A 20,443-nucleotide genomic window follows, 5' to 3' on the forward strand; every position below is an offset into this window, starting at 1 on the left:
TTATTTATAGATCAACTAAAATTCGGTCCAAACTTTTTGTAATAGTGTCGAGCAAAATCTTTCCATTTTGCCATCCTTATAGTTATTCCATCTTAAATACTGCATTTATATCAGTGTCTACCAGGTCACTATTGAGTTCTTAACAGATCGGGAACGTATGGCTTCTAAAACTATCAGAAAGTGTAGTTTTTAGAGGGGAGATCTAATGGTTTCTCCATCCTAGAGATTTTTATCTGGGAAAGTCCAGGGCACTGTTACAAATCTGCTTTAAACTTAAAATCACCTCAATCAACAAAATCACCTTCCCTTTCTCTCATCAGCACTGAATTTGCTTGTTGGTGTCAGAAGGCGACAACACAGTCACCCTGCTGAATAGTGTTAATTAATTTTTTCTAGAGGATATTCAAATATCAGGAGTAACCATATGGGAGCAATCTATAAAATCAAATTGAATATATCATTAAAGAGGTATTTTTAAAATATCAGATCTGATCTCATCTTAACATTATCTTTTATTTCCCTGTAACTTTTTGTATGTTTGTTGATTTTTTCTTGCATCATTCAATATGCCTCAATTCTTTCACCTACTTGCCTTGGTTTATTCTGTTTTTCTGGGAATGACTTATTTACCATATTTTCTTAAAAAAGATCTAACTTATTTCTTTAGAGGTAAGTTAAAATTGATACATTAGCTGGTCACTGAAATAGAAGCCCTTAAGACTTTTTGAAATTCCTATTGTAATCATCTTGTTGTATAATGCATCTTAAGATATTTTGGGGTGTATGCATGCTCTCTCCCTTTGAAAAGACTTTTCTTCTATCTTTGTGCATCCCTCCATCACCTGCTACAGTGGTCCCTATACACATGAGTGCATAAACACAAACACAGAAGAGAGACCTCTCAACAGCAAATGTCTACTTGAAATGACAGCTTTGATCGTAATTTCATATGAATGGAGCAAGGGGAGGTAACCAAAGATCTTTCATGAAGGTAGGAGGGATACTATTATTAAAAACACAAGCAGTTCCACAACTAAATGCCTGAAAAAGTTGTTCAATTTTTATAATTTGTCTAAATGTATATTTTAGTAATGTTAACCTTTCACATGAAACTGAAACTCTCCTAAGGAAAGGGGATTGCATTTGTCCCATTGCCCATTGTGATGCAGAACCTACCCCAGGGTGTGGTATATAGTACAGAGCAAATAAATATTTGTACCAAAGAATGGAGGAAAGGGAAAGGAATTGAACATTTAAGACCTTTGAAGATGGAGTTGTATCTAGATCAGCCAGGTAACTAGTGCCTCCCTTAGGCTCTATGTATATTTACTTAGTTTGAAAAGCAAACTCTTGTCCATATGATAAAATTAGTTGTAATATCATGCTGTGTGTATAATTGAGCTTATATGTATAAAGGGAAAATGAAACAATGCTGAGAACATGTGTTATGTGACTATCAGCTGAGTTCTGATTGGAATTTGATTAAAACTGTAGTAAGAAAATTACTGCTAAACAAATATGAAGGAAGAACTCTGCTTGATAAATATCTATAAAGATAGCTAATATATTTTGCAAATAAAACATCTGCACTAAGAAATTTCATTGAAGATGTAGGATTTCTCATATTTTATAATATATAAACTGCCATGTCCACTAAATACTGAGGAGCAGGTATAGAAGGTCACCAACACTTTCTAGCCAAACTGTAAATGTCTTTATGAGTACAAAGTATATCATTATCATTTAATCAAATTCGTTTAGGGTCTTTTATGATTTTTCTGTTTTCTAATTTATAATTTACAAATACACTTTAGGGAAAATAAATGGCAGTAACTGAACTAAAACAAGTTGATAAAAAGAAGCAGATAAACATGAGAAAGAAAGAGGCATGCCAACCTGATACACATGTTAAGTTACTCGTGTTTAAGTGCCCAGTTTTCTGAATGGTTGCTATGAGAACTAAAATACTTCCTAAAGTATACTCTAAAGTGCATATATACATATATATCAAAAGATGTACTAATAATTGTAATGCCTATAACATCTTAAACAATCACACATTTCATGTTATAAATTTGTTAATGATATTGCCTAATGCCTTAAAATGTTTATTCCCAAGAAGAGAGAAAACCTTTAGACAACTTCATGTAGGAGAAAGCATCATTCAACCTGCTTCCCTTTTCAAGAGTTTATATGGGACAAAATGTGGCACAATAAATTGGCTTCATAAAAACAAAATTAAAAATTTAAGAAAAATTTAAGAAAATCTGAGAAAGTACTTACTTAAAAAGATGAGCCAATCCTCAAAATAAGCCATCATCCTCAAGTACAATAACTAAAAATGTTTTCTCTCTTCAGCAATTGTAAACTACCTGCACCAATGACCCCCAAATTATCTTCAGAGTGGGTTGTTTGGGAAGAAGGGCAAAGTCGCATCCAGCCCATCCTTAAACCCTGCCCATGGAAAATCACTCACTCCTCCCTCCTATGTCATCGTAACTGAAAAGCCCAAAACCCAGTGCTCAAGGACAGCATTAGGTCCGCAGCTCTCAGTCAAATTGAGAAGCAGTTACAGGAAATAGCTTCTCTCTAGAGGAGAAATGCACATCTCACATCTCAAAGAGGGAAAACCACTGCTTCTGATTCTCAAGTCAGTGTCAACCCTTCAAGGAGCCCATCTGCCTCCAGTTTATATTGGAAGATGATGGCCATTCTCTAAGGTAAAAATCATGAACTGAACAAAATTGTTCATGCAATTACAGCAAAACGAATAAAATCCCATTTTGAGACAGCAGCATCAGGTTTACTAGAGTATGTTGGTACAATAAAGTGTGCAATTTGCAATATTTGCCACAGACATTTCAAAGCATGCCTGAAGAAGACAGATGCTCACTTTATCTTTTGAATATACGTGAATATAAAACACATGGATAAAATGGTTTTGAGTTGGGACCGGAGAGAGAGTTCAGCGGGTAAGGCATTTGCTAGCTCACAGCCCACCCAGCACCACATATTCAATCCTCCAAGCACTTCCCAGAGTGATTCCTGAGTGCAGAGCCAGGAGTAATACCTGAGCACTGCCAGTTGTTATCCCTGAATGCAGAGTCAGCACTCATCACTGCCAGGTGTGGCAAAAAAAAAAAAAAAACAACCTTTAGAAATGATAGGAGTGGGGCTGGCGCGATAGCACAGCAGGTAGGGCGTTTGCCTTGAATCCGGGTTCAATTCCCAGCATCCCATATGGTCCCCTGAGCACTGCCAGGGGTGATTCCTGAGTGCAGAGCCAGGAGTAACCTCTGAGCATCGCCGGGTGTGACCCAAAAAGCAAAAAAAAAAAAATGATAGGAGTAAAGCCTTTTAGTATTTTAGTTTATTTACTCCATTCAAAATAATATTTCACTTGTCACCTCTGAAACACAAAGGAAGGAAAATATCCTCTCTTCAGTAAACTTTTCATCATTAGAAAAGAAATACAACTCAAGTTTCATTTATCTCTCTGAATAAAATTAAATTCATATTAAGCCATAGAACAAATGCTCCCCTGCATTACTTACCATATATTTCATTTAATTTAGCATTTTGTCTGGAGGGCACACCTGGCAATGCTCAGGCTTATTTCTGGTTCCACATTTATGACTCATTCCGTACTCAGGGAACCATATCTGGGTTGATTGCATGTGAGCCAAGCACCCCGCCCACTGTCCTAACTCTCCAGCCCCTACTTACCATATTTGTAAAAAGTAAAAAACCCCAAAGTTTGACAGACGCTATACAATAAACCCAAGAAATACAGCTCCTCTGCTGCTTACTTAAGAAAACTTGTCATTAGCAAGGAAATAAGATCTTTTCTCTCAAGTGAAAGACAAATTTATTTTAATTTTAATTGAAAATATATATCAGCACTGTCCCAGATCTGAAAGGCCACGTATACCCTGCCATTTCATTCTATTCAGTGCCTTTCTGCGCCTCAGCAAGGGTCCTTCCACGATCCCAGGACAACAAGTGTGATCTCCCTTTAAGTTAATAAGCAAACATGCTATGGAACTGGATGCCCTTGGTATTGCCCTGGTGACACACTGTTGCTGGCTCCACTGTCAGGTAATGAACTGGATGACATCATCATGACAGTGAGAGAAATTTTTTCAGCAGTCAACTAAGGGATGATGACTTTAGATTTTGTCAGCTCTTTATCCAAAAGAATAGCACATTGGTGGACAATCCTAGCATATGCTTGTGCTTTTGAATTCTAAATTTTAGTTTGGGGACCATAGAAAGAAGGTTAGAGAGAAATGGACAATGACTTTGCATAACTAACATAACAAAAAGTCACCATTGGGGCTGGAGTGATAGCACAGTGGGTAGGGCGTTTGCCTTGTACGCGGCCGACCCAGGTTTGATTCCAGCATCGCATATGGTTCCCTGAGCACTGCCAGGGGTGATTCCTGAGTGCAGAGCCAGGAGTGACCCCTGTGCATCGCCAAGTGTGACTCAAAAAACAAAAAAAATTGAAAACTCACCATTAATACAACTAGAAACCCACAAAAGGACCTAAGAAAAAGGGAGATGCAGGTGACTAATGAGATTGAATAACCTCCTAAAAGAACAAAGTAAACACTCAGAAACACCATGTGACATGTTCTCAAAGTCCTTTCAGCCCAAGGGAATATTTCATAGGAGAGTTTCTACAAGGAGTCTGGGAGCTAGAACCTAGAATAGTACCTAAGGAAAAGTGAACAATTAATATGTTGTTTGTACCTAAATCATAGATAATAATAGATTAAATTTTGATATAGCTTGATGTTAGATATATCAAGTTCCCTTCCTTAAGAGTTTTAAACTTGTTTTCTAATTTTATATTCATAAAGCCCGCAGGAAACAGGAAAGCTGGTATTATAATCATATAATAGATGAGAAAAAAAACACACGATGACTTCTATTTAGTTCCTCTGTGTCCCGGAAATCAGTTATACATTAACATATGTTACTGATCTTCCCAACAACTACAGAAGATAAATCCCATTGTTAATTAGGTATTCTGATAAGGATCCTGAGGTGCAGGATGGTAACATCCCCTAGTCAAGGACATTGGTACTCTCACACAGGGCATGTGAAAAGCCAAACAAAGGGCTCCAATTGTACAGAAAATTCTGGAGCTTTCCATCTTCTCTCACCCTGAGATACCCTTGCTCATCCCTTCTCCCACTCTATTTTGCACATATCTATTAAGTAACTAGATTTGCCAAATTTATTTACATACTAAAAACATCAGACTGTGATATACCTATGTGCTTTGTGTATATCTACAGAAGACTTGGACAGAGTTGCCCATAGCACAGCGTCGTGCGGAATTTCACGAGAATGCTATTAAGCAGAACTGGATCACATGACAGCCATGGCTTTTCTTTTTTCCTTTTAAGTCAAAATCAACTGAACAGACCAGAGAAGACTATTCCGCTCAGAATATGTGCCATGCTCAAAGCTTGTCTTTCTGTGTTGATCCCACCCTCCTGACCAAGTCTACAAGAATCAAGTGTGGGTGTTTGACTAAAAGGCGGTTGTCACACATAGAGTTTGGGGAATGACTTAGCAGGGAAGAGGGCTGAAGATTAACTAATGAAATGGTAACAAATTCTTTTCCCATAGGGAAAGTATGAGCCACAAAGAGAAAATGAGTCCACAGTTTGCAGCAGAAAGAAAAGGTCAACGGCCACACAGAGACAAGGCAGCAAGGGAAAGCAATGAGTAGGTGGAGGATATGAGGTGTCAAGAGCAACATGATGCCGGATCTCTGGAACTCTCTCTGGAACTGTCATTGTCCCTAACAATGTTCCAATTCTCTATGCATTTACCAGGAAGCGTTTGAGTTGAAACGGTTTCCTAACTTCTCCCATCGTGCATATTCCACCATAGCCTTGATTAAGGTGGTAAATGGCTCCCCAGAACCATTCATTCAGCATCTACTCACATCTGTATTCTCAATCTCCTCTGTATTCTCAATCTCCTCTCATGAGGTCTCTGGGCTTGGCTACAAGAAGATGCTTTGGCCAAGGGGAACTAGCAAGAGCCACGCCAATTAAGCTGTTAAGAGCATTTGCACACTGGAGTTTATTCTCTTGGAATATCCTTTCTGGGAGGTTTGAGATAGACTATTGAATGCAGGGGAAAGAGACACTGAAAGATGGAAGGTCATCTTAGAATTTCCTTTCAAATGTGCTCCCAGTAGAAAACAGCTGAGAAAGTGACTTACTGAACCACAGGCAACTATAGAACAGACCGAGAATGGAAGAACCAGTTAACCATGTTAACTGAAAGCTAAATAATCCTTAAAATTATATATATATGTATATATATACATATATATATATATATAAAATAAAGCATTATTGCTCCAAACCACAAAACTGGTAGGAGATTTTTTTATAAAGAACAGAATTTTGAAGCAATGAAGATAAATGGGGATTGTCTAATTCTTGCAACCAGAAATACCTTAATACACACCCTTAAGAGGCTTGATGTTTTAAATACATAGTTTCCTTACAAGATCATGGCTGTTACCACAGCAATTCAAAATGCAATCTGGTAACAAAGATTTTCCTTCTAAAATGATCTACTATTTTTGCTTCCTCTAAATTTCTCACAGAAAATTTAGAATAAACAGAATGGTTTGAAAGGAGAGAGAGAGAGAGAGAGAGAGAGAGAGAGAGAGAGAGAGAGAAAGAGAGGGAGGTGCCTGCCATAGAGGTTGGGGGTTGAGGGGAGTAGTGGGGTGGTGGAAGAGAAACTGGGGACATCGGTGGCAGGAAATGTACACTGGTGGAGGGATGTATTACCAAAACCCAGTTATGAATTGTTTTGTGATGGTCTATCTCACAGTGATCCAATAAAAAATAAATTAATTTAAAAAAAACAACAGAAGGTGGTTATCACTGACATCAAATAAATTTGTTTATACTAAACTCAAAAACAAAATTTAAGTTACAGGAGCTGGAGTGATCGTAAAGCAGGTAGGGTACTTGTGTTGCACATAGCTGACCAGAATTTAATCCCCAGCATCCCTTATGGTTCCTCAAGGCCTGCTAAGAGTGATCCTGGAGCACAGAGTGAGGAGTAAGCCCTGATCACCACTGGTTCTAATAACCCTTCAAAAACAACAATACAGAAAAACTTAAGCTGCAGAAAAGAGTGAATCTAAAGCACTCTGATTTATAGGAAAATTTCTTGACTTCATTTTCCCTAATAGCTGCAAGTATTCCATTGTGTAGATGTGCCACAGTTTCTTTATCCATTCGTCTATTCTTGGGTACTCAGGTTGTTTCCAGATTCTGGCTATGATGAATAGTGCTGCAATGAACACAGAGTGCAGATTGTGTTTCTCGTATGTGTTTTTGGGCCCGCAGGGTACTGAGTGAAATGATTCAGAAGGAGAGGCACAGATATAGGATGACTGAATTCATTTGTGGTATATAAAATATATGTATAGTAGAAGATTAATATCCATGGACAGGTAAAACAGGGGTTAAGAGGACTGGTCATTGGTTGGAACTAACCACATGTGTGTGGGGCTGAAGGTAGGTAAGATAGAGCAGAGACCAGTAAGACCAGTAGGACAATAATAGCTGGAAATGATCACGCTGGATAAGATCTGAGGGTTAAAAGTAGGTTAAGGGATATTCTTGATAAGCTTTCAGTATCAATATTACAAACCACAATGCCCAAAAGGAGAAAGGAGAAAGAAAGAGAGAGAGAGAAAGAGAGAGAGAGTCAGGGATGGGAGGTGATGGGAGGGAACCTGGGGATAGTGGTGCTGGGATGCTATATAACTAAAATCCAATCATAAATAGCTTTGTAAGGGTCTATCTCACAGTGATTCAATAAAAAATTAAAAAAAAGTACTCTGCAACTCCCCCCACACCTTTCTATCTCTATAAATCAAACTAGAACTATTTTCAAATTCATTATTTTTTAATTAAAATATTTTATAATTAATTATTTTAATTTAAAATTTATTACTTAAAATTTGAATTTATTACTTTTTCAATTTAAAAATTTTACTGAATCACAGTGAGATACAGTTACAAAGCTGTGTTATTCAGGATTGGGTTTCAGCACCCATCCCTTCACCAGTATACATTTCCCACCACCAACGTCCTCAGGTTCCCTCCCACCACCCTCCCCCAGCCTGTCTCTATGACAGGTACTTCTCTCTCTCTCTCTCTCTCTCTCTCTCTCTCTCTCTCTCTCTCTCTCTCTCTTTTCTCTCTCTCTTTCTCTCTTCTCAACTAGAATTCTGACAGAGCTGAGTCCTGGATTTAAAATGGATCCATTCACTGTTCTACCAAATAGGCATTATGATAAGAAGGGAAGAGAAAGAGGGAAAACAAGCTATAAATATTGGTTTAGTCTTTTATTTCAAGGCCCACTTTTCTATTTAATTTCCAACTGATCATAACATAGAAACAAAGTTTTCATTTTAAAATATAAAGAGTAGGGAACTGCACTAAAAGTTAAGTCTGAGAGTTGAAAAATTTAATTTTTAATGCAGGTCTGAAAGTAATTCTAAAAGATTTATAGTCACTGAAATAAGCTCTATCACCTGATCATTCCGTAATGACCATTAAAAAGACACTGCATAAGAAGTAAGTATATTGGGATCAGAGAGATAGTACAGGGTTAAGGGACTTGCCTTACATATGACTGACTCTGGCACCATGTACTGTCTCCTGAACCCCAGTAGGAGCAGTCCTTGAGCACAGACCCAGAAGCCCTGAGCACTGCAGGCTATGCCTCCAATCCAAAACAAACCCTTCCTCCAGAAATCACAATCATGATGACGATCACGAAATCCCGTTAATCATCAATTTCTCGAGCGGCTCAGTAACCTCTCCATTCGTCTTTTCCCTGAGATCTTAGAAGTCTACCTCGACTCGGCCCTCCCAATGATGCCGCACTGGAGGCTCTTTCAGGGTCAGGGGAATGGGATCCAGCTTGTTACTGGATTTCGCATATGGATACACTATGGAAAGCTTGCAAGGCTTTCCCATGTGGGCAGGAAACTCTCAGAAGCTTGCCAGTTTCTCCCAGAGGGAGAAGTAGGCTACAAGATATCGCATGGCTGCTTCGAGGTCGTGTGCTTCTAGGAACTCACTTTTAAGTCTCTGGGTGTTGACCATTGATGGAATTACACACACCTGGGTTCCTCTGCCGGTACCTTCATACGTGAGGTCCGTCCAAACGTGTGGAGAGGGGCCTTGAGCATGGCTGTAGCTAGGTTCCAGTGGTCTTTGGCTGCTGGGAGCTTTGCTCGGGGTGGGGAGGAAAGCTGGAGCCCATCCCCTCCGAGGGGCCCCGGGAAAGACAGCCAGGCGTGCAGGCAAGAGACTCTCTGAAGACTCTCCTCCAGAAATAAGTTTATTAAAACTTTCAGCAAAGTATCAAAGAAAGAAACCCATATGGATTATTAGTAATCCAAATGGGTTATGCCTTATCCATCTGCAAGTAAACAACACATGGCAAAATGGCAGGCATTTAATAGCAGGTTATGACATTTTAGAATGTGTCACAGGGTAGTCACTTAAAATAAAAGCCATTCACAATTTCATAAATATGGGGTGGGGTGGCTCAAGGAGAAGTCAGAGTGGGAGAGGAAAAAACTTCACTCCGTGCTCACTAGTACAGTATGTCATGGAACTCTCTCATGCTCATCACATCCACGGCGGCGAGCAGGGGTGGTGCTCCAGCATGATTCTATGATTGTGAGATGCTGCCAAATCAGCAACACCCCGAAGTGCTCATTTCTCCTGTTCTTAACTGACACTGCCCCCTCCCACATCTTTCGCTCACAACTTGCTGGCCAGAAATAGTCAATGACCCTAACCACCCAGGGGTCTTGGAGATGTCAGGTGCAAGAGTATATTGAGTACTACTGCCTCTGCCACAGAGTGAATGCTCTACTCACAGGAAATCTCAAGGCGCCTGTTCTGAGGGAGTTTGACGTGGCGGGCAGGCTGTGTAGGTGCTGATGCCTGCAGACACCTCCTCCGCCTTGCTCCCAGCTGCACGTCTGAGTCACTCTCTCCTATAACTTGGGCTTCCCCCAAGCATGTGCCTGGACACGGGGATGAGGTGATAAAAGGCCCAGATATATCAAACCCCAGGGGCGTCCTTCTTGCATCGTCACAGATTACTCCAGTCTTCAAAGCAACATTTCAAAACACATATTGAAAAGGTATGCAGTCTCTGTGTAATCACCGTGAACAATGGAAATGAGAAAAGGAGATGGACATGACATGAAGAATTGTGTTTTCCACTTAATACCAGTGCTGGGGAGGTGTATTATCATAAAATAAATGGCTAGAAATTCTTCATTCCAACTAGAGACTATTTGATATTAAAAACTAATCCCAGTCCCTTGCTGATATGCGTTCTTTACTACAAAAGGATTTACCAACAAAATAGCAAAGCAATGTATGAAATACTTAGCTGCTGGTGAATTTAATTTTCTTTGAACAGGCCATGTGAAAAATCTGCATTAATCCTAAAAAATCGATGTGATGATCATTTGCTTCCAAGAGAAATTGTCAGATTTACTCGTGATTATCCTCCTTTAAGCATTTCAAATATAATTCAGTTTCTAGGAATCTAAATAGTAGCTTCTCAGGAGTCCATAGTTTATAGAGAAGCAAAGTACATAAAAGGATGAATATCAGAAACAACATTTCTTGCAATGTGGGATTTAATAAGCTTTGCTGCTGATAGAATATTCCACCATGCACATTGGAAGACTTGTGAAACACTTTTTCTATTAGAAGATCTCCTTCGATATGTCTTAAATAAACCCCATGGCAAAAATATGAACCATTGCTTTCGGCTGCTGCACAAGCATGATGCCAAAGGCCAACTGAACTACTTTGGACCCTAGCAGCTCACCGATAGGCCTCTGGACTGTGAGCTGAGTCGCTGTCCCATGCGGCACCAGGGGGGAAGGGTTTCTCTCTCCAGGCTTTTCCATCTTATGAGCACCACAAAAGGGAAGTAAAAGCTTGCAGGGATGCAATTTCTGGCAGAATTTTCTCTGGACTTTATACAGAAATCCAAAACCTCGCGGCTACTTAAGACAACCTCTCTTAATTGTCAGCAATGTGAAACGGTTCCTTTTTAGCAGGTCTGACATTTGGGGGGGAACTCTAAACAACATCAGTGAGTTTTTTGTTGAAATATTGAAGGTAATCAAAGTTGCAGCCATTTCTCTAGACTGAACTAAGCCATAGCCCCACGCTGGCTGAGGAGAGGAAATATCCCTCTTTCCCGGTTGTTTCCCATTTTCGGGGAGAAACACAACGTGGTGTCCACCATACTATGAGGTCTATCAAGCAGGTGCGAACTGGGCGGCGCGGGAAGGGGGAAGAGAAAAAAAAGGAAAAAAAAGAGTTATGTAGTTGGAGCAGTGGGACTTCATATCTCTTCATTCTAAGCAATGGAAAACTAATTATCAAATGCTTCCTTGGTAGTAGAGCTGTCTTTTGGGGGGAAATCCAACAACAATAGTGAGTTTTGTGTTGAAATATGGAATGTAATCAAGGTAAAGAGAAAATGAAGTGAAATTCATCAGTTACGCAGGTGGGGGTGGGGGGACGGGGGTGGGAGGTATACTGGGGTTTTTGGTGGTGGAATATGGGCACTGGTGAAGTGGTGGGTGTTTGAGTATTGTATAACTGAGACATAAGCCTGAGAACTTTGTAACTTTCCACATGGTGATTCAATAAAATAAAACACACACACAAAAAAATATGAACCATTGCTAAACTAGGGTGGGAGAGAAACAGCACCTTGAAGAGCAGGTAAGGTTCAGAAAGAAAACATTCTAGGTCCAAGGGACCAGCTCCCTGGAAAAATCAGGATAGAAAAGTCTCCAGTTATTTTGCCATTTCAAAGTTAGTTTAAAAAAAAATATTAATCGGGGCTGGAGCGATAGCACAGCGGGTAGAGCCTTTGCCTTGCACGTGATCAACCAGGTTTGATTCCCAGCACCCATATGGTCCCCTGAGCACTGCCAGAAGTAATTCCTGAGTGCAGAGTTAGGAGAAACCCCTGTGCATGGCCGGGTGTGACCCAAAAAGCGAAAAAAAAATCTACAATTAGTGCCTCTTCAGGTGAGTGAGTCCCAAGGAAAAACTCTGTGGTGAAGTGGAATATTTATTTCCCAAAGACAAATTTGAATCATTATGGAATTTGCATCATTATGGAATCAAAAGAATAAAAATATAGGGGGACAAAAACAAAGCAATGAAAGAAGAAATGTAGCATTTTCCAAAGTGGATACTGCTTCTTAGGGGGCAGTGGTACAATAGGGCATGGCAGTAGTAATCTTGAGTGGACAGGCAGAGGGGGGAAGGGGGAAACATCTGTTTATTTTCTTAAAAGAAGGCAGATTTCCGGGGAACTCTGAGTATTGTTTTTTTTTTGTTTTTTAAGAAGTTGTTCATGACTGAGTTTCAGTCAGAGATTTTTTAACACCCTTCTCTTCACCAGTGTATATTTCCCACCACCAATGTCCCCAGTTGCCCTCCCGTCATCTACCCCCATCCCTGGCCTCCCTCTGTGGCAGGCACTTTTCTTCCCTTTCTCTCTCTCTTGCTTTCTCTCTCTTTCTTTTTGGGTATTCTGGTTTGCAATAGAGGAGTACTATTTATTTTTTCCAAAAAGGGGAGGTAGGTAAAAAAAAAAGTTGCAGAACACTGGTAAGTGTTCAATTTATGTCATAATTAATTTTGTGTTTGTAAACTCTGATAACTCACAAAGAAGCTATACAGAAAAATACCTAGAATTTCCTTAAGCATATGAAAGGGGCCACAAAAGTCCCCCCCCCAAAAAAAAAGACAACGACAACAATCGTCTAGAAACTATCTAAGATCTCTTCCAGTCCTTTGAATTAAGAGTCATATTCATTATAGTATAAGTAGATGCAAATAAAGCAGCCATAAACATATCACCATTGAAATGCAAAAGCAGAATAAAGGTCAAGAGAAGGGTTTAGGGAGACAGCTCAAGCAAAGCATGTCTGAGACTCTGAGTTTGATCCCTGACACTGCCCTTGAAAGCCAGTGTGTATGGCCCTGGTGAACTCTGAGATGTGCCAGGGGCGGTTTATTTCATAACATAAATAACTAGAACCAGAAATTGGGTGGGGGGGTCAGAGCTTAAACAATAGATTCTGTAAGGCTGCTAGCTTTGGGGATGTAATGAAACTAGACACAGGCTGGCGAGGAGAAATAAATATCAGACACAAGTTTATACTGTAATATAGAGCAGAATGACATGAGCAGGGAAGGTAAATCTATGTCTAGTCCCTTCCTACTTATCAGGCAGGCTGAGATCCACCGGCTGGAAGAAACAGTTGAAGATTTCCTAATCCTACCAGCAAAAGCTCAGAACTAAGAGGCCACGGTCAAGGGCTCACTGGACACACACACACACTTCAGTCAGCCAAGGGGAACATCTTAAATCTGTCCATTTAGTCTGAAGAGAGTCTTTCAAAATTTAGACTTTTGACTCCTTTAAGAATGTAATTTTTTTAAAAAAAGAATTTAATTGCTTTTCATGCATTTGATCCCTGGTACCACCTATGGTTCCCAGAGCAATGCCAAGGGTCACTACTAAACATAGAGCCAGGAGGAGCCCCTGAGCACTGTTGGGTGTGACTCAAAAACCCCATCAAAAAAAAGGTGGGGGTGGGGAGAAACTTAAAATAAGAGCATCCAGATCCTCTTAAGATTCTTGCAGTGAAAAAAATATTCTTACAGTTTGGAAAGCCTAACTTCCCCTCTGCAAAAGTCTCGGAGACCTGCTAGGACTCAATAGCAGATGAGTGGAAGCTTCTGATTTTTATCAAAGTTGGTTATAGAAACAATATACCAACTCTAAGTTTCCTTCTGATTATTTGACAGCTAAGGATAACTAGTTCTTATGTACAGATTTTGCAAACTGGATCAGGCTATGAGGCAGAAAAGCAGGTAGCAGCAAACAATTATTATGTCCGAAAGAGGGTACATTTGGTTTCAGTTGAGAACAAGGTTTTAAACAGAGACCTGCTAATCTATCTACATTCCTGAGTATATGCTGCTCAGAAAGGGGACGTAAGTAGTAATAATCACTCCAGTGGATGCTGAAAATTCTAACTAAAAGTCTAGCCTATAAAACTGAGAGTTCTCAGGCTAAGAGCACAGAGTCAGCACTTCCCCAGCAGACTGCCTGGCATAGCTATGTCTCACCAACAGCTTAAATGGGAAGGTGCTCATTTCTATTCACACCCTCTAGATTTTCAGCATTAGAAATCTTTGGAAGATTGGTTTCAAAGATTTTATGAAAAATATTCACTGTCTAGTAAGTTTTAGACATTCGGGAGGGAGGCAGAATTCAGAAGCAAATTCAACATAATTCATGACCTGGAAGTGCTCAGATCTGGACGTGGGACAAAGATGAGCCATCCAGGGGCATGTAAGAGGGTAGATGTAAAAACAAGTAGTGAGGGTTTCAATGGCAGCAAGAGCCCGGCCTGGTGGGTGCGCACAGGACACCACCCATCCTGCTTCTGCTCCAGAGGGAGCAAGAAAGACTTTAGGAGATGAGACGGGCTCTACCATGGCAGAATAGCAGGAATATCTACTCAGGGCATAGAAGCTGAAAATCCAATCTCAGTGGCACCAACAGCACCTCATGTTCTTCTAAGTGCCCAGATAGGGCTAAAGGACACATGGGGTTGCAGAGTGAAATGGAAATGCAGGGCTGGTGCCAGGGTGAGTGGACTTCAAAGTGGAGTTATTGGGCTTTGACCTTATTATCTTATATGCACTCCAAAGTACTAGGCTGGGTAGAGTGAATTAAAGAGCTTTTTCAAAAGGAGCATGAAGAGTGCCATCTCAGGCAAGAATAAAATGTGCAAGGAATTTTAGAGGGTTCCATTAAATTTAACTCCATCATCTGAGAATTAGTTACACACAGATCAATGGCCGCCTGAGGCTGGGATGTTCAGAGAGGAGACGGATGGCGGCCAGCAGGCAGGAGGGAACTTTTCAGAGGGAAGTGCTCAGCAGAATGGATGGCAGAGGCTACGGGGCCAAGTTAGAATGATTTAAAATGACAAATGGATACCTCCTGACCCCATCATTACCACAATCACTAAACCATAACAGAGACTGCCAAACCACTGATGTGGCAGCAAGACGATTCTTGGCCTTTTTCTCATTTTATTACTCTAACATTTTCTTATTCTTTGATGGTATAACTCACGCTTGTTTGGTTGCTTTCCCTCATTCTTTCCTTCTTCCCTTCCTCCTTTCTCTTTCTTTCTCTCTATAGCTTGTTCTTCTCTCCCTCCCTCCCTCCTTCCTCTCTTCCCTCCCTTTTTCCCTCCCTCCCTTTTTCCCTCCCTCCCTCCTTCCCTCCCTCCTTCCTTCCTTCCTTCCTTCCTTCCTTCCTTCCTTCCTTCCTTCCTTCCTTCCTTCCTTCCTTCCTTCCTTCTTCCTTCCTTCCTTCCCCCTTTTCTTTCCTTTCTTTTCTTTTCTTTTTTCGCTGCATTACTATAGAATTTCAGGTTCAAATTCATTCCTACCAGAAACCCGAAGTCACTTCTGTTCTACCACCCAATGCCTGTAGGATTTGTGTTTGTTGGGTTTGGGGGCCACACTCAAAAATGCTCAGGGATTACCCCTCACCCTGAACTATCACTACTGGCAGGGATAAAAATCTGGGTCCTCAGTTTTCAAGGCAAGCACCTTTTGTGTCCTACTATTTCTCCATCCCCAATTAAAAAAATTATCATTACTGATTTATCATTACAGATATTGCAGAATACTGCAGAATTTCAGGGCGTCAGATCACATCTCAAGATGTGTATGGGATGGCAATGGAAAACAAATTATCTAATGCTTCCTTTTCAGCAGGTCTGACTTTAGGGGAGAGACTCTCCAAACAATAATAGTGAGTTTTGTTGAAATATTGTATGCAATTAAAATGAAAGTAAAGTGAAATTTATTAGTTACACAGGCGGGGGGGCTTAGGTTGGGGGGGCTAGGGGCGTGGGGGGGTTTGGGGTGAGAGGGGGCGGGGTGGAGCTATACTGGGATTCTTGGTGGTGGAATATGAGCACTGGTGAAGGGATGGGTATTCGAGCATTGTATAACTGAGATTTAAACCTGAAAACTTTGTAACTTTCCACATGGTGACTCAATAAAAAATTTAAAAAAAAAAAGATGTGTATGGGATGCACCACTCCCTCCATCAAAGTCCCAGTGCCAGCACACACCAAAATACCCTCTACTCATTCCTCTCAGCTCCCTCTGGGAACCACTCTAATTTTCACTGAGTTTAGGAGTTCATTTGTTGTGATTGTTGTTGGGAATTTTGTTGTTGTTTCTGGGCTCAGGGAATTCTCCTGGCTCACTGCCTAGGGGGCTTTCCCAGAGATGCTCCAGAGATTAGGTAGTGGCTCCGGATACAGAACCAATGCATGTGCCCCAACCTTTTGAGCCATCTCCCTGGCTCAGAAACATGTTTTACTTTTTTTTTTTTTTTTACTGGTTAGCTTTAATATTTATACTCCACACATGGTTAAAACCACTTAGTAATTGTCTTCTACTTCACTGCTTATTTAATTAGATTAATCACTCAAGTTGCACCCATTTTTACCAAAATTACAATTTCACCCTTCAGAATTAAGTTATTTTCCTATGAATATAACATATATATATATCATAGAATATATATCCAGTTTCAGGTAAATTTTTGTTTGCTTTTTGGGGGGCCACCTGGAAGTGTTCAGTGCTTATCCCTGGCTCTGTGCTCAGGGATGATTCCTGGCAGATACTGGGGAACTATATGGGGTGCCGAAGATTAAATGCAGGTCAGTAACATGCAAGGAAAGCTCCTTACCTGCTGTTCTATCTTACTGGCTCCTATACCAGGTTTTGTTTGTTTTGCTTTTTATTAAAATTCATTTATCTGTCAATAGGCATTTAGGTTGATGCTTTGTTTTTGCCTGTGTAATGAATGCTGTTATAAACATACGGGTGCAAATCTCCTTTCAAATTAATGTTCTCACATCTTTTGTACATATTTCTAGGGGTGAGTGGTATTGTTTGATTGTATGGAATTTCCATTTTTAAGGACTCTCCTCCATACCTTGATCATTTTTAAAAGAATACAAGCAGATTTTCCACCTTTGTCATAAAATGGAAGCAAATACTTTGGGGTTTTGGATGAGGTAGACTTCTTAGCTGTGATATTAAATGTCTAATCTATAAAGAATGATAAGTTAGACATAATCATAATTTAAATAATATTCTTCAAAAGATCCCAGCAAATGGAAAATTTAATTTGGCTATTATGGAGAACAGTAGGAATATTCTTCAAAATAGTAAAAATAAAAATTCCATATGATCAGTTATCTCACTTCTGGATATATCCCCAAAGAGGGAGGTACCATGACAAACCCTCAAGAAGCTATATTTAAAAAGATTTATTATAATAGCAAGTGTTAATGAGAATGTGGAGAAACAGAATCTCTCACTTATATTTTCCTGACTATAGGAACATAAAGGGCTGGAGTGACAGCACAACAGGTAGGGTTTGATTCCTCTGTCCCTCTCAGAGAGCCTGGCAAGCTAACGAGAGTATTCTGCCCACACGGCAGAGCCTGGCAAGCTACTTGTGGTGTATTCGATATGCCAAACACAGTAACAACAAGTCTCAGAATGGAGATGTTACTGGTGCCCACTTGAGCAAATCCATGAACAACTGGACAACAGTGCTACAGGAACATAAAATGGTATATAGCTATAGCTATTTTGTAAAACAATTTTGCCTTTTCTTAGTTAAACATACATTTACTACACAACACAGCAATTCTAGTCAAAGGCTTTCTCTGATAATAATGAAATCAGGTGTCCACAGAAAGACTTGCACTCCAATGAATATGGGAGAATCTTTTATTATAATTTAAAAAAAGAAAAACAGGCAACAATCCAAATGCTCAATGACATGTAAAAGGACATACAAATGAGGTATATTCATAAAATGAACAACTTCTCAGTGATAAGCAAGAATGAACTGCTGATAGGGACTGAATCATACATAAAACCTCCCGACTAGGCTAAGTGAAAGAAACCAGACATTAAAATCCCAGTGTGATCCTATTTATATTAACTTTCCAGAAAACTGAAACTATGGAAACAGAAAACCAAGCTGCTGAGCTGTAGAGATGAGGCTGACTGGAAATAGGTAGACAGGCTAAGCTAAGATCCTGATCTAAAACTGCTGAGTCAATTCATTAAAACTTAGCAATGCCACTTAAATGAATAATTGTCGTAGTCTGCAAACTGAATTTCAGTGAAAAGAGAATATGCAGTAAAAACCTTAACACCCTGGGGGCTGGAGCAATAGCACAGCGGGTAGGGCGTTTGCCTTGCACATGGCCGACCCGGGTTCGATTCCCAGCGTCCCATATGGTCCCCTGAGCGCCGCCAGGAGTAACTCCTGAGTGCAAAGCCAGGAGCTAACCCCTGTGCATTGCCAGGTGTGACCTAAAAAGCAAAAAACAAAAAAAAACAAAAACCTTAACACCCTTCTTATCCCGATATATACTTGCACATGCAATTTTCACTTTAGTCCCAGTATAAATTAAATTTCTGTATAAAGAAGACTAAGTAATAATGAAACATAAGACCATGGTTTCTCTTATGAGTCTCAATGAATTATTGAAGGGATGAATGATCTTAAAAGAATCCACACAGAATAGAAGCCCCATGCTGATTAAAATAATGCCAATGAAAATAAACTACCTTTTTCATTTGTGTGAAGAAAAATTTTCTACCCCATCTAAAAATCAATTCCTTTAATAAGAATTTAGGACAATTTTCAGTACTTTTTAAAATGAGTTATATGATGGATTGAGACTCATTTCATTACTTTTAGCTTCACATCTCTAATGCATGTGGGATATTAGAACAAAGTTAGCCAGATAGAATCTGTTTCCTAAGCTGCAGTGTGTTTCTGAGGACCCTAAACTTCTGTCTGTTGAAGGAGAAGGATGCATGTACCAGAAATGGGAAACTCTGCCAAAGGTTTTCTCCAATCAACATCCGCCACTCCAGACTGAACTCATTCACCGTAGTTAGTCCTTGGGCTGAAAGCCTGCGGAAATGGCAGAGATGCCCTCTGACCGCAGGGCCTCTGCCTGCAGATCTTCCTATTCATGTCCACTGTCTTGTTCTTGAGTCTCACATTTCTCCCACTTTCCAAGAACTGCCTTCTCTTTCCATTCTGGGTTCCATGGGCCACCCTTAACTTTTCCTGGCCAATCCTTCTTAATTTCTTTCTCCCCTTATTTTTACCTCATACTTTTCTAAGGGGAAACCTTAGAAAGAGGTTTAGAAAGAACAAAACTTAGGAAGAACAAACTTGCTGATGAGGACGGAAAGCTCATACTCTCTCCTATGTGACACACAAAATTGGGCGAAGTGACCAGGTGGAAAGAATAGGGGCCATGAGGTCTGATCTGAGTTTGAATTCTCATTTTGCCACCCAGGAGCTGTGTGGTACTGGTGATCCTAAACAAACTCTGAGTCCTCTTCTCCTAGGTTGTAAATGGCTAATTTGATGTTAGGTAGGTAGAGAAGAGAAGCAAGGGGAATAAACCCTAGCCTCCGAGGAGCAGCCCAGTGAATGACATCTCCGTGACTTCCATTGGACGATTGTCTGCTGGATACTCTTATTTTTCTCTACTTGATCTCATTCATTCTGGCTAGGCTTGTGCCTGTTCATTGCTGGAGACTCGGTCAGCTAAGAGATCATCCTCTAGAACTCTGCTTACCTACCCCATAGTTGCTAACTGCACATGACAATTAAATTTTATACCAATTAAAACAACTAGAACTAAAAATCCACAGTCACACTCTGCATATTTCAAGCTCCCACTGGCCAGTGGGACAGGAAAGTGGCTGCACTTCTGGACGGCGCATAGTCGAAGACACTCATCACCATGGAAAGCGCTACTGGACACAGCTTCTCTTAAGGAAAACCTGTTTGCTAACTCTCTGCCCCAACACCCATAAAGGACTCATCACATCATGTTTGAGTTGTTTCTTCTTTTCTCTATAAACTATAAGCTTTTTGTTTGTTTGTTTGTTTTTGAGCAGGGCATACCCAGTGGTCCTCAGCTTTCTGAAGGATTAACTTAGTCAGTGAAATTGCTAGTCAGGATATTAAATAAACAGTTGAAACACCTTTATAAAAATATTTAATAGCCTGAAGGCCCTGACCTCAGAGGAAGTGATTCCTGACATCCCTCTGGAGCTGCTTCTGAATATTTGGTCTCTCCCTCCATCCTGATTCTTCTTAATTCAGTTCCTTGGCTTTGAATCTGTTGCCCCTCTGATGTATATGTTCCCAG

The 20,443-nt window shown here is 40.2% G+C and overlaps 1 protein-coding gene across 31 annotated transcripts in view; it reads right to left on the reverse strand.

Moving 5' to 3' along the window:
• The window catches only part of NRCAM (neuronal cell adhesion molecule), a 314,513-nt gene that overhangs the window by 86,145 nt on the left and 207,925 nt on the right, over positions 1 to 20,443 (reverse strand). The window lies entirely within an intron of this gene.

The sequence above is a fragment of the Sorex araneus genome, chromosome 1 (genome assembly GCF_027595985.1).
Source record: "Sorex araneus isolate mSorAra2 chromosome 1, mSorAra2.pri, whole genome shotgun sequence".
Lineage (NCBI taxonomy): Eukaryota > Metazoa > Chordata > Mammalia > Eulipotyphla > Soricidae > Sorex > Sorex araneus.